The following is a 14614-nucleotide window of genomic DNA, read 5'->3' as shown; positions in this document are numbered from 1 at the left end:
TTTTTTTTGCTGCTGGTGTTGTACACTTTCCTAAACGTATATATAAATTAAGTTGCACATTTTAAATACTTCGTATGAGTGGAACTTTTAACAAAAAAAAAAAAAAATCCAAAAATCAATGGTATTTCCTGCATTTTCTAAAAACTCTTAAAAAAATTTGTGAAATTTTAAAGAAAATCCGTTGATTTTTTTTTTGTACAAAGTTTGAAACGTGGATTTATATTGTTTTTTTTTATACAATGATTTGCAATTTTATAAAAAAATAGAAATAAGAATATAGTAAATCTTTTCAATAAATATGTGGATGTCATATAGTTATAACAAGCACTATAGCTTTCGTCACAAATTTTATTTGTTAACAGCTTATGTAAAATACATATTCATACTATAGATACGTATGGTATATATGTATGAATTTAAATTATTTATTCAATAGTTCAAATATTTGCAAATATAAAATTCTTTTATTCAACTGACATTCTTATGTAAATTTTTTTACACTTCTTGTTTCTATTTTCAGCCTAACCGAGCACCATAAAAAAACAACGGCAACTGAACCACAATTAAAACAACTTTTAACAACGTCTTCGTCTATATTTTTTGCAAAAAAAAAAACAAACAAAAAATTACGAAAAAACGAACGCAAACACAAAACACACAACTTCAACAAAAAACGCTGTTGCCACTCTCTGCCACTCTGCCGTTCATCATGTAAACACTAGTGGCCCAAGAGCCCCCTTTTTCATTCAAGTTTTCAACGCTTCATTCATAAATGAGCATAAATAGACAAGCGATAAAAAGTAGTTGCTTGCCAATTAACATCATAACGTTTCTTTCTATCTATCGAAATTTAAATCAAATAATCGAAAGTTCATTTTTCAATCATAAATAACAAAAAGTATCTACTTATATAATTTCTAATAGTTTTTTTTTTTTTAAAGGTAAATTACTTTCAATTGTGTATTATAACAATTTAGTATTGAAGAAATATTGCGGTATTTCAACGCAATTCAATCGTTTTTTTTTAATAAAACGGCTTATTTTAGAAGGTGAAAAGAGGTGTTAGCAAAAATTAAATAATAAAACTAAATACATACAACACATGAATCACTTTGAAGTGGCATCGCATTACACACAACTAATTACAACTTAACAAAAGCAAAAAAAAAAATCGTTTTAACTTCATTCATACAACGATTCTGTGATATAACAACCAAAAGGTAAGTCAAACACCTAATTTACTAATTTTATCTAATTGCACAACTTTTTGTAAAATAGCATTATATACCCCATTAGAAGATTTTCATTTTTAGCTCAAACCATTTGGTTATGTTGACAAAATGACAATTTGGAGAAAACTTGGATGGGCGCGGACTTTTGGGTTAAACCTTATCCTAGCTCACCGTGAACATGGATATTTATTAACAACAAATTTAGGTGGTTTCAAAATGTCTCCCTTGACGGCGATACAGAATTCCAAAGGTGATTTCAAATTTTCGACTTTTGTGGCGCTTAGCACATGCTTTCGACTCCAAAATCCACTGCACTCTATAGTCTATTTGGTAAAGATCCGGCGAGTAGGGGGCGATTCCTCAGACGAGATAAAGTCTAGAAAATGTGTTCTGCACCAGTTTTGCGTCATTCTCACTTTGTGAGCTAGAAAAGAATATTTTTGAAACATCCATTCCATATCGCCCACGAAAGCACCGCGAACTCGAGAATATCGCGGCGGTACACCTCTTGGTTAATTTTGGCAGAGAAGTCTCGCCGCTGGCGGAAATTCCACCCCAGACCATAACCGACTGTGGATTTTGACGGCTTTCGACAATGGCTGAGGTACGAGGAGTCTTCTTGTGGATCACCTCTTGTCGTTTTGATGCTTGTAAAATAAAATGGAAAAAGTAGTTTCATATTTTGCATATATACTTTCTGATAGAATCTAAAATGGCCAGTTAATCAACAGCAAGGAATTTTTATGGAAATTTATCCATTTTTATATTCTAGCATACTCTTTCGACTAGAAGCTAGTTGTAGAGGCGATTATTTACATTTAAGAAGACATATTTTGCTCTCTATTACAAAGTAATTTCAATGGTTCATTGGTGCCTGCTACTTAGTTAATACTGATCAAAGTGCGGAAGGAGACACACTGCATTAAATCTGTGTAATTACTGCTGTCGCTGTCAACTTGCTGCATAATTTTTCTCCCCCAGCATATTCTGGTTATCTACACCGGCGGCGGTTTTACATTCACAGTTCATTAAACCAGATAAAAGCCGCCTCTAAATATAAACATGTACATAGGTATGTAAGCAAGAAAATTATGGGTGGTAGATAGTTTTTAGAATGTTGCCCGCTAGGTGCTGACAGGTCGGCAATGAGACAAGTAGGAAATAAGCTTGCGGATTGTGTATCTATGAAACAGCTGTTGATAACTACATATGCCAGACATCTTATCGCTAAATTAACGCCTGCAATTACTTTTATAAAATGACAAACCACCCAGCCACCTACGCTAGGCAACATAAATACATATGTATGTACTTATGTACTTACAAATGAACTGCTTATTTACACATACATAAATACTTCAGCAAGTGCATGTAAAATATGAGCATATTATGCCATTTTTGTAAAAGTTTATGTATTTTTATTGCGATTTTGATTGGTAGCCACGGCGACAGGTACTTTGTTTGACATATTGACAAACAAATGTTTATTATTTCGCAATTAATAATAAATACAAGTAAATTCAATATGCGAAACTAAATGTTCAAAGCATATCTGCGACAACATATATATTACAAATATAGTCAATATGTAAATATATGCAGGCCAATGTGGTTTTTATAAGCCGCTTAGATTGTGCCGATAAGCTATTCGTAACATAGCCGCGTAGACATAACCCACATACGTATTTAGTTAGTGCAGTCAGTTGCCCCTCTGCGCAGCCGCATACTCGGCATTGGCAGGCGTGAAATATTATACTAGAACTTAATATTGGTGCGAATAATCTCGCTTAAACTAATAAATAAATAAATTGATTTTTTTTAACCAGAGTGGATTATTGTACACGCAAAATGCGAAAGGCCTGCGAAACTGCGTTCAACTACTTGTATACATTGAACTCTTAGTTTTTTTATTTCGCTAAATCTAAATATGCATTCGCTTGTGTCTAATATTTTTCAAGCTTTTGTCTACGATACAGCACTTTTTGCACTGCGCTTTTAAATTCCAGTTAGACATTGTTGTTGTTGTTATTATTATTGTTTTAAGTGCGTGCCGCTTAATAGCCTATAATTTTCTGTTTTATGTTCTAATCGTCTCGATAATGGCTTAGCGGGTCTGCTATGTATTTCCAACGGCAACTGCATTTTTCCTAGTCATTTTGTTGCAGTTACATGTCATTTAAAATATGAAAACTGTAATAGATTGGCTGTAAAAATCGGTCGTAAATCTGCCCACTTTGCGCGCCTACAAAAACATAATGGAATGTCTACGAGTTATGTTTTACGATTAAGCGATTTATGTGTTTAAATAATAATGTGAAAGTATGTGAGTTTTACTGTTTCTCATTTACTATGTGTGTTTGAATAGCAAGTTTTTATTGCTTCGCGGAAATCATTATTTTTTAATTAGTAAAACATTTCGCTCGTTTACTAAACTACTGTCATAACTAAAAAAAAAAAAACGAAATTTTTAAGCAAATGCTGAAGAATTTCTCGTAATAAATATCATTTTTCATAACTACATGTTGGGCCGTATGCATAAAACCTAAGCAAATGCTTTTTCTCAAAATGTCAACCTTTTATGCAGAAAGCTTCATCAACTTTTTCTAAAAAAAAAAAAAAACAAAACATTAATCATATAAGCTCAGCAAAAAAAATTACACGTTTTCAAATAAAATCTCCTTAATAGTTTATTTTAAGAATAAATCCCGAACTTCTCCATTTTTGGGTAATAAATCGCTTTTCACGCCTTCTCGGTGGCATGCCGCCACTAGAAGACCAAAGATAATCTCTAGCGAGATCACTGGAAGCCATTTTTGAAATTTGAATACAATATGCACATATGTATGTATGTTTGTACATAAATAGCCGAATAATCAGAGCTGCTGATTCGTGCGACAATTTCGTGTCCATTCTGTTGTGACAATGAATGGGTTTGCCTTTGTCATTTCATTTTGTCGCACACAAATAATAGTAAATACTACTCGAATGACAGCAGACATAGCGGGTGACAATTTATCGTTCACTGCTGTTACAACGAACGAGTGTCACTTGCCACCGTTTTTAATATTCTTCATAGCCTGTATTGAATGCAGTTAAAAAAAGTTTTCTTAGATTTTCATGTGCACTTTTTTAAGCAGCCTGCTGCACATTTCAAATAGCATTCCACACACATGCCGTGCCAAAGTGTTTACATGCCACTCTACCAACAATGTGTGGCATTTGCCTCACTGTGGGGCGAACGGTCCAGTGATTGACACGATTTAACTACTGTAAATGGGCAGCTTGAAATGCGGGAGCTTTAGCTAGACTTGCGAGTGGAAAAAATATATAAGCTATTTATTTTAACAATTTTTCAATTTCAACCATTTTTCCTGTTGCTGTCGCTTTTGGCGTCGTTGGTGTCACATTGCATTGTTACACATTTGCGCAGACTTCTAGCGCCAATTTCTATTTAGCTGCAGCTATGTATGTACATACAATGCATATTTATTGACTTAATCCACATAATTTGCTTAATATTTTGCATGCGCATTTTGCAACCTGTGCCAATTTTTTTCGGGGAGATAAGCTGGTGCACAACGTTTGTCGGCTAATAGCATAAACAGGCAGCAACGTTAATCCGGATTAACGGCGCAGTTTATCCGATCAAAATTGTACCCTGACAGACGCTAGTAGCTATTGCGGATTCAGCGAGCCGCGAAGTCCTGGATTCAATTCCCACGGCCTGCAAACTTATTTTGAACTAAATTTTTAGTTCCCTCGATTACATTTTCAAATTTAATTATATTTTGTGGCCTTTTTAACGAAACTAAACGCTATAATCTGACCACTTAGCCACCACGGATGCCGAACAAACTTACTTTATTTGTTAACCCGATTGTATTTCATTCACAATAGGCAACAGCCAGCGGCGCATTAATTTTGAGAATTATCAGTAGGACTTGATGCAGATTAACTGCAGTAAATTCCACATAATTAGGGGCACTATTTCCTTACCAGTTTTGACCATTTGTTTTAAATTTATTTTTTAAATATGGTCTATCCAACAACGAAAACGATGTAACTAAAAGTTTCTATCCTTGTACAAGATTTATAAAAAAACAGCAAATTTCAAAAATTTTTAGGTTATGATATTTTCTGAAAAAAAAAATCGGGTATGCAGTTTTGTAGCCTATTCAATTTTAGTATAACCCAGACCCGACGAACTCGCCCAAAATACATATTTTTTTATTGAAAAATTGTGGTCCAACATTTTCATCAACAATTCACGATTTTCAGTGGTAGTGGCACATTCATCTGCTAAGATTATGGCTTTGTGGTCGTCATATTTCCATTGCCAACTTAAGTAATAATAATAACTAAGAATGCCAGTTACTGTCGAAATTCGACCGTTCTCAAGTTTTGGGGAGGTTTTTTAACTTAGAACGTCACTTAACTTTTAAGGAAAATCTCCTGCTTTGGAACTAAAATGTGACTGCATTTTATAACTTTGAAGGCCTCTGGAGAATTTTGACCCCATACATTCCAGTTTGTCGTTAAATTTCGATTATTTGAAACACATCGGTGATTCGATGAATCTCAAAAACGCTGACATCCGATAGCTCAACAAAACTCGATAACTTGATAATTTTCGATAAATTTCGATAATTTTTCGTATACATTTCGATATAAATCGCTAACTTGATAAACTTTAGATACCTTTATAAATTTCGGTAACTCGGTTAATTTTGATGGCTCCATATATTGCAAAAGCTATCGACAAATTTCGATAATTTAACATGTATACATCCCGATATAAATCGATAACTCAATAAACTTTGGATGCCTTTACAAATTTCGACAACTCGCTCCATATTCTTCAAAAGCTACGACAAATAACGATAACTTGTTACGCTCTGGTAACACGATAAAAGTCAATAAACAGTGATAACTCGATAGAGTTATGTATGTATATAGACTTGAAATTTCGATAACTCGATATATTTTGAAAATTCCAAAAACTTCAAAAAATTTCAATAAATCAATAAATATCGATAACTTTGAAAGAATTCCATGCATTACGATGACTCTATAACTCTATATAACGTGATACTTCCATAAATATCGATAACTCGATAAACTTTATTTATTTGACAAATTTCTCTCATCCAATAAATTTTTATAGCTCGATAACTATCCGTAAATTTCGAGTACTAAGTTTCTGTGTCTACAAATTTCGACCACTCAATAAACATTGATCAATTTGAATAATTCGATACGTTGCGATGACTCAATAAACATGGATAACTAGACACATTTCCATAACTATAAATTTCAATGATTCGATCATTTTCGGTAACTTCATAACTTTCAATAACTAAATTTTTTATGACTGAATTTATTTCGATTCCTACCAATAAATTTCAATAAATTGTTTACCCTTTCAGTTATCCTAATTTTTATGTTTTTTTGTCATTGTTTTCATTTCACTTATTCTCACTTGACGATTTTTAGTAATAACTCGGCTCCAGAGTCACTTGGTGGCAAATTGTGAACCCAAACTATCCAGAGACCCACCCAAACACACACAAAAAGTTTCGCTAAAATCGGTCCAGCCATTTAGGAGGAGTTCACTCACAAACACATGTACAGAAAAACTATATTTACACACAAATATGGGTAAAAATTTGAACTAAGTACATTTGGAAGACGCCACTTCCCCTTTTCCAATAGCCCTAATTTTTTTGCATGAGTATGCGATTGCTTTCATATACTTTAATACCAAGTTCCAGTACTCAACCATGTACACTTCCAGAGATGTGTAGTATGAAAAACTCGGTGTTTGTTATAATAGCGGTCGCCCGTCGGCAGCAATGCCAAACCTCCTATTTTAATAAAAATAAGAATAAAGAAAGGAAGAAATTTTAACCTACAGCTTTTATTTTCAGTCAACAAGCAAACAGTTATTTCTTCTATTAATCTAAGCACACTCGTGAGATTCCATAAATTTCAATGGCCCGCTTGCTGCCTCATTTGCAAATGTTGACAACTTGAATGGGTTTCTATTTCCGCCAAACAGTCATCAAATGATTGACTGGAGTAGCAGCGCAAAGGCAAAAGTGAATGCAATTAGATGCGAACAATCAAAAAGCTGTAACAATGCACATTGTAAAATGAAAAGCGACACACACGCCAGTCGGAGGGCGACATGTCATTTGCAAGCTGGATAAATATTAGCGTTCAAAAGTTTCCACACGACGAGTGTAAGCGAGTTCTTTTTTTTTTTTGCTTTTTCTTCAACAAATCCCTCCACTCATAGAAGCATATGCGTTCATTGTTTGCGGGGGTGTTGTCCCATCCTATTGAGCTACAAAAAATTATATGCATAAACCGTGCCTTCCTTCCACAGTCGCTTAACTCATTTCGAATGCGCATGCGAAACAGTGCGATTACTGTTGCAAATCGTTACTGTTGGTAATGCTTTTGTTTTATTGCTTTGGTACTTATACTACATATTTTTACAGTTTTTCTTGATATTGTGTTTGTTTTCATTTCAACTATGTGATCGTGTTAGCGATCAATCGTTTGATCTGCTCGGTGGGTGCTGCCAGTGATTGACTGGTGATCACAGTGGTGTTTGTTTGCACTTTTGTTTTTGCGAATTGTAAATAAATAAAATGTATGTGTTCAAGCGAAATGCAAATCAAATTGCGAACAATGCTTGTGGAGCGTTATAACACTTTTGACAGTCGCTATGTCACGCTTTCTATTGATTATTTTCAGATTACTTGTGTTGGTTTATTGTTGCTTTTACTCTAAGCTAAAAGACGGTGACAGGGCATGATGAATTAGTATTATGTAATAAATATGTATGTTAGGGCGAGCTAATTTTTTTGACTATGCGCGTGTAGCACAGGAGGGTTCTACGTGTAATTCTAAGCGAATTTTCCGAAGAAACCATGGGTCTAAAATCAAATTTTAGTTCGCCAAATTGTGAGAATAGTTTTTGAATAAAATGTGAAAGTTTTCACTGTTGCGCCATCTGGTGGAAGTTTTAAGAAAAAGATAAGTACAGTAATGGATTTCGCATATCATAAAACCCCTTATAGCATATAGTTATAAAAAATTTAACCACTTCTTTACAACACTACAGCAAAATGCTAAGAAACCTTTTTTGGCAATTTAACAAACTCCAAATTAATTTTAGGTCCATGGTTTCTATAACCATATATATAAACTGTGTCTGCACATAGAATATTATGTTTCTAGGTAGATATACATACATATATCGGCGAATTCTTTTTATCCCAATTCCGTGTCTTTCTAAAGCTGGACTACTTTAAAAATAACTACCTCAAAGTAGCGCTATTATGTTATGTAATTTTTAGATTTAGTCTTTTTTTAATTAAATATCCTAAAGGGTAGGCGAGCGTAAATAGAAGAGATCTGCACCAAAATCCAAATAAGTAAACACAATGCTGTCATCGACTATGCCAAAGGCTTCATAAACTTGCTCAATACAAAACAAATTTAATTCGAACCTATTATTAATTATTTATTACATTTTTAATCAGCCCTGAATTATACTTTGTACTGAATTGAACTTGATAATAGGGTATAAAATTTCAGGTCCTTAGCTACTTAAATGGAGGAATTAGATTTGGGAGTGAGCACGAACAAATTGAAACATTGCTTTTATTTCCTACTTTCCAGACTTAAGGGCGAGTCTCTCTTTTCAGCTTACGGTAAATCAAATCAGAGACGTATTGTTGACCGATTTTTCTGTCCGAAGTTTTTTTTTCCAAAAAGACCCTTGACACTATTAGCTCTCCTTATCCACCTTTTGACCAATAGTTATGGCATTTTCTTTTCTACAAATATGTATATTATAATGTTGCCTTCTCATTGCCCTTTCCTTAGTATTTATGCGTAGATGGCATTGACAAGGCAACATTTTTAGGTAGAAAAGAAAACGCCATTAGGTTATCATTAAATTTGTTCAAACCTCGACTCACAGTTTGGCGAGCCACTTTAGCGGTTTTGGCTATTTCTATGTGACTCCATTTCGCATTTTCTTCTGCAATGATTTTCCAAATTTCAGCTTGAGTCACTGTATTCAGCAAACACTTTCATGGAATGAAAAAAGGTTATTTGGGCTTTATCTGACGAAGACGATCATATACCTATTCTATTTTTTTATAGGACACTTAATGGGAAAGTAGGAAGCCCGTTGTTTGAAAGCCAAATATTTATGTTATGGCCTGTCTCTGGGAATCCCCGCCGCTTGGTATAAAAGTCATTGAGCCATATGATGAAAAATAAAGCAGTTACTTTGTCTTAAAATTTCAAATCTTTTACTTAAATTTATTTGAAGAAATCGTGAAAAATATCTGAGATTTTAAGAAAAAGTAATTGCTATGTTTTCGTAATTTTTGTCATTTTATTGCATTGCCTGGTGGGAATTAGGTATAAGCTTAGTGTCTGATTGATCCAAACTTGGTGATAGGAGTACTGTGGCCGCGGTATTTGGACCTAGATTTCGTAAAAAAAGTTTACGAATGCGTGAACGTACCTATTCATATTCTAAGCAAACATTTTTGCAGAGGGAAATTATTGTCCGGGAATATTTTCGTCGGAGGAGTAATGGGGCCTTCGTCAACATCAATTCGGAGAGCCAGAGAACATTAAAAATGTTGGACTCCTGTAAAATGGTTTCAAGGTTAGTACAGAGTTACAAAAGTGAACTGTACAAACTAAGCACCCTTGGCTGGTTACCTTGTGGTGGGTTCTAGTCCATGACGGACTTTGATGGCAACGAAAACGAAGAAGATACTTTCGTAGAAGGTGGATCCAACAGAGCCTATATGACCCTTAGCCATTCTAGGGAGGCAGCCATGGCATAACTTTTAAGAAGGCGTCTATATTAAACAATCGAACAAATTTGTAAATTTAACTCGTATGACAGCTTAATCTTGGCTGAGAGGGTCAGGTATCACAGAACTTTGAAAGGTAAAGTACCATCTTTGTAAAATGACTTTCCGAAAAAATGCGATGTTTGTTTTAGGTCAATCTGTAGTCCAGACTATTTTACATGCCTCGCCGGTAGCAAGAAACTTCAGTCTGGGAAACGCTTCTTGAATCTGGAAGCCACCTGGACATTTCAATTTGAAGGTGAATCGGAAAAATCACGCTGCTATAGCGTAAGTAATTTTTGAGCCGCTGTAAAATTCAAAATTCCAAAGAACTCAGAAGAAACAGTGATTTTTTACTACTTCCTAGAGACATGAAATCCTATATTAGATTATAGAAGGAGTAAGAAATGTGCCCGTATCCGTACAGAGGTTCTTTTCAAGAGCTCAGTTTTTTCATTCTCAGATCTTCGATGGAGCATTTTCTATGACAAAAAGTCCCATCCCTAACACGAAAAGTGAATAAAAATAAAGTATAAGAAAAAATGCGGATGTTTGGATCAAAATTGCAACAGAAATAACAGCATTTACACCAAAATAAAAATTAAGAGCGCAGGTATTTTTTTTTTTTAATTTAAACGCACTTATGTATTTGAAAAAAATATCTTAAATGCCTTGCCAACAGTCAAACAATTTCTGCAAATCTATACAATTAATCAGCGTCATAAAATAAATAGCAAAATTGCTTAGTCAATAAACTGCGAAACAGAAATTATTTCACAAAAGGCATACAACTTACCTTAAAGATGTCCAGCTGTGTTCCAGTAAAAAAACAAAAACAAACACACACAAATAAATACTAACTGAGAAAAATCCCAGACGCATGGCACAATTCACAGCGCATAACTGGGGCAACAATTGTGCTTTCACGCTGTGCCAAATAATGGCAAACTAAGCGAAAACGCGAGCCGAGATGCATCAAAATAACCAACCAGCCAACCTGTCGTCCATTCATCTAGTCAAGTAAAAGGCAGATGTGCGAGGCAAATAAAAGCCAATTGACGGCATGCAATGTAATGTAGCGCAAGCGCAGCCGAAATTTTTAATTTACCACAAACAGCGCAGGTAATCTATCACTTTGTAAATGGCTTACGGTTGTTGGTGTTTTAACTGCTATGTAAGGATTGCTGTTAGTGATGCTAACTTTATACACATCTATGTATGTATTTTATGAAGTATAACGAAAGCCTAAGCGTTGGCGGGTAAAGCTGTGGGACTACAACTAATAAGAATTTCATTGCGTAAAAGAAAGTTTGCGATTCAATGGATGATATTTTTGAAACGCTTGAGGGCTTGTAACTTTTAAACCAAAAAACTAAAAACCATAGAAAATCGCTGATTTATGTCATCCGTACAGTAAGAAAAAAATACTAAAATGTAAAGCAAAAAACTAAATGAAAGTTATGCAATCGACAAATTCTCTTGAATTGCCGCCAATTCAAAATGCTACACAGTTTACACAATTTATTATCACATACCACACGGCAGAGAATGTGAAGCGCATGGCATGCAACATTTAATGAAATGCGCCAGCAACAAAAGCAACATCAACAGCAAACATCAATAAGTAACAGTAACAGAGCAAAACAAACAACACCAACATCGCCAACAGCGTCGCAAACGAAAGACTTAAGCAGCGAACGCGAACAACCGAACCGCACAACGAAGCGATGAAACATGAATACGCTTGGAGTGAGCGCAAATAAATAGACATCGGTAGAATGCGCAATTACTTATTTACTTACATATGCGCCCAATACCTTACCATTATCCATTTATCTGCTGCCCATTAGCCATTACAGATTGTTGTGAGCATTGGCCGGCCATCATTGCCCAGTACGACTACAAAAACGGCAACAGCAACAGCAACTACAACAAACAAACAAAAAAAATGCTCCTAACTATGTTTCGATAGTGTTGGCAGCTTCATGGCCCATTGAAATGTGCTGCATGTTGACATGTCTGTCTTTTTGTTTGTTTGTTTGTGCTGTTTGTCTGCACATACATACTTGACGTGGTCAGCGCCTTTCCGCACGCGATCCAACAAAGCGCAACAAAAGTAACAACAGCACTAACAACTCTAAGCAAACCTATGCCAATGAAACAGTCATTTCAGACGCTGCCCAAGAAAGGCAAATTCACGAAAAAAGTGAGTGGTGGTACGTGCGCTTTTGTTAGGCAGGGCAGGTGCTTTGGTACTTCGTTGAATTTGCAGCCATTAAAATTGACAAGTGCCGACCACGAAAATGTTACGCGAAATGGGCGAAATGTAAGGTAAATTATGTGCGAGACTGCAGGCCAGCTCAAGAAATTTGCAAGCGTAGTGGAATGCGATATAGTTACATCCGTTTTTAGGTTTAGGACTAGAAATTGCAAGTAAAATAATTAATTTTCAAAAATGCGGTTAAAAATTGTTCAAGCCTTCTCTAAAATTTTTGAAATGCATAAAATATGCATAAAGCGAGAGCAAACATTAAAATCATACATGGTGTTACGCCTGAATTTGGCTTGAATATACTTATGCAGTTTCCATTCAGAAGGGAATAGACGAGGGGCAAAGTTGCTGATAACGAAGCCATCTATGACTACTCTGATGGGTCAAAGATGGACTGGGTGTAGGGACAGGAGTTTATTCCCAGGAGCTAGGTGTCAATCGGTCCCTTCGCCTGGCAAACCATGCCAGCATATTTCAGGCTGAAGTCCTGATCATATGTGAGGCCTGTAGGATAGAAAATAATAATGCCAAATAACACTCCTAGCTATATCAGCTACTGAAACCAAGTCTAAGGTAATCAAAGAATGCAAGATGGAACTACACTTCGTCAATTTCCATCTATCTTTTCGGGCTTTCCGGCTACAGGAGCGTGGAAGGCAACATCTTTTTTGCATTAGGTCGGGTCAATTTGTATGGGATTCTACGTGTAATTCTAAGCGAATTTTGCGCAGAAACCATGGGTCTAAAATCAATTTGGAGTTTGCCAAAGTGCGAAAATAGCTTTCTTACCATTTTGCTGTAGTGTCGCAAAGAAGTGCTTAAATTTTATATAGAAAATATCCTACAAGGGGTATTTTGGTATGAGGAATCCATTTCTGCACTTATCTTTTTCTTAAAGCTTCAACCAGAGGGCGCAACAATGAAAACTTTCACATTTCCTCCAAATCTATTTTCCCAATTTGGAAAACTCTAAATTGATTTTAGACCCATGGTTTCTTCGGAAAATTTGCTTCGAATTACACGTAGCGTCCTCCTGTGCTATACGCGTGTAGCAAAAAAAATTGGTCCGCCCTAATGTACATATATACATGCATACACTTGTTGTCAGCTGAATAACTTAAGCGACATTTTGACCAGTTTTGTTTATTATTCGTTTGATATTTAGGGCCGTTTTTTACTGTTTTGGCAGTTAACTAGAGGTTTTCAGTACTAAAGTTAAAAGTTAACTGCCGCGTTTGTGTAAACCCCCCACAGTGAAAACGGCACTTAATGTTTATAATTTGTTTTTATAAAAGTTTGGCACATTATATAACCCACAAACCAAAATCAACAAACTTTAACAATTAAATCCAAAAATTTTAAACTTTTTAACCGACTTCCAAAAAAGGAGGAGGTTATCAGTTCGTCGGAATATTTTTTTTATTTTTTTTTTTTTTTTATGTATGTTACCGCATAACTTTGGACCACGTCAACCGCATCGGAAAGGTAGTGTCTCAGAGGTGGTTCTATACTAATCTGGTTAAGATCCGATCATCGGATCATGAGATATATATATATATATTTTTATATGAGAGTTGAAGTCGGTTTTTTTTTGCTAAAAATTACTTGTTATTAAAAATTTTTAGAAAAGATTTAGGTGTGCAGTTTTATAGGTCATTAAGACGCTAGAAAATCGCCTTGATTTTTAATATTTTTTTTTTTTGCTGACGGTGCTGGGCGTATTCTTCCATATAAAAGTAATTGTCGAGCATACTTTATATGGAAGAAAATGCACAACACCGTCAGCCAAAACAAAATTATTAAAAATCATCGGATTTGCTAGCGCTATAAAATTTGCACTTTGACGCACTAAAATTTAATGGGCTATAAAACTGCATACCTAAAAGATTTTCTAAAAATTATTAATAAAAATTTTAAAATTGTTTGGTGTAATTGTTAAAATTTGTTTAATTTTTATAATTTTTGTACGAAGTTTTAAATGTGGATTTATGAAAAAAAAAATTATAAACATGAAATAGACAAAATAAAAATAGCCAAAACTGGTCAAAATGTCACTTAACTTAATCAGCTGACCACAAGGGTATGCATTATAAAAACATAAAGGTGTATGAAACATTGAATTGAAATTTCTCTTGCCATTTTTGACACCTACACACATAATACTTATGTATGTGCCATTTTAAAGTATAAAGATATTCACGTAAAATGTAATTAACGTC

At 34.7% G+C, this 14614-nt stretch overlaps 1 protein-coding gene across 2 annotated transcripts in view; it reads left to right on the top strand.

Annotated features, from left to right (window-relative positions):
• The first annotated feature begins 526 nt into the window (after positions 1 to 526).
• LOC108367462 (uncharacterized) overlaps positions 527 to 14614 on the top strand; it is a 32845-nt gene continuing 18757 nt past the window's right edge. Inside the window, exons 1-2 of one of the 2 annotated variants that reach the window (XM_017622076.1) lie at positions 527 to 711; positions 1047 to 1220. The gene's annotated coding sequence lies outside the window, so the exon portion shown is untranslated. Of the gene's footprint in view, positions 1221 to 14614 lie in introns of both variants that reach the window. The other variant, XM_017622075.1, reaches the window with a different exon arrangement.

This window comes from Rhagoletis zephyria, unplaced genomic scaffold (genome assembly GCF_001687245.7).
Source record: "Rhagoletis zephyria isolate East Lansing unplaced genomic scaffold, Rhagoletis_zephyria_1.1 Rzeph_scaffold_02694, whole genome shotgun sequence".
In the NCBI taxonomy this organism is placed as follows: Eukaryota; Metazoa; Arthropoda; class Insecta; order Diptera; family Tephritidae; genus Rhagoletis; species Rhagoletis zephyria.
This window is presented reverse-complemented; position numbering and strand designations above follow the sequence as displayed.